Consider the following 1073-nt stretch of genomic DNA (forward strand, 5'->3'; position numbering starts at 1 on the left):
TTTACAGGATGCTTAAATGGACATTATCTTTTCATGATGCAAACAATGCTGGACACAGAAGAGCTCACTGGGTCACTTAGGAGTACGCCCAGCAAATGGTTATTACCGTCTGGGAAAATCAAAGACTTTCTACCTAGAGACCAGGCCCCACATCCACATCCCTGCGCAGCCAAGAAAGATGTCAAGTCCAGGTACAAGAAGTCAGCCCATCAGTCATAGTCTCAGATGCCATCACCGATATTACGTTTGTTGGCCTCATCTCTCATTCCCAACCACAAGTTGTGATCAGAACCCCAAACAGTCGCCATGTGATGCAATGCCTTTGTGTTGGAGGCTGATGTGGAATCAACCATAACACCTACAGTCTAGGAAGCGTGGAGCACAGGACTCGCCCTCAACACCATACATCGGTGGTGCGTCACGGGAGCCCATCCTCAATTTGTCAAAATGGAAGAACAATGGGGCATCAGGGGTGGAGTGGAGGAACGAGTTCAAGCGGTATTTAGAGGGGGTGGGAGACTGGGAGGAGGCTTTGTCGCAGAGAAGGATACTTCATTTCTTTGCCTTCCACAGCAGATGACTCTCCACAGAAAGACAAGAGCCAAAGTCTTGAGCTTCCGAGGAACTTGAGCAAGACGTCAGTTTTCCAGCTCTCTGTTCCTTCCGTGCACCTGACAGCCCGGAATGACAAGCCTGGGGATCACATTTAATTCCCCCACGAGGGGAACCGAACGACTTTGGTCTCTTGGCTTTGCAAACTACCTTCCTCCTCTTCTGTGGGAAAGATAATTAAAACCCCGAAGGAAAGAAAGGAGAAGAAAAAGCAAACATGTCTCGACACGCATGACAGCCCTTAGAGCGGCAGGCCATTGGGTCGCTTCCGGTGCTTTCAACCCGGGTTGGATTTCTTAGGAAGCTCTGGGCTGCATTTTGCATCAGTTCATGAAGCTACCAAATTCCAGACGAAAACCTGAATGGCAGACTGAGTGTGCACACGGGTGTTATCTGTTGCAAGAAAACTGCCTGCTGCATTTTTTAACACATATAACAAAGAACGGTTAAATCTCATCTCT

Source organism: Camelus ferus, chromosome X (assembly GCF_009834535.1).
Source record: "Camelus ferus isolate YT-003-E chromosome X, BCGSAC_Cfer_1.0, whole genome shotgun sequence".
In the NCBI taxonomy this organism is placed as follows: Eukaryota; Metazoa; Chordata; class Mammalia; order Artiodactyla; family Camelidae; genus Camelus; species Camelus ferus.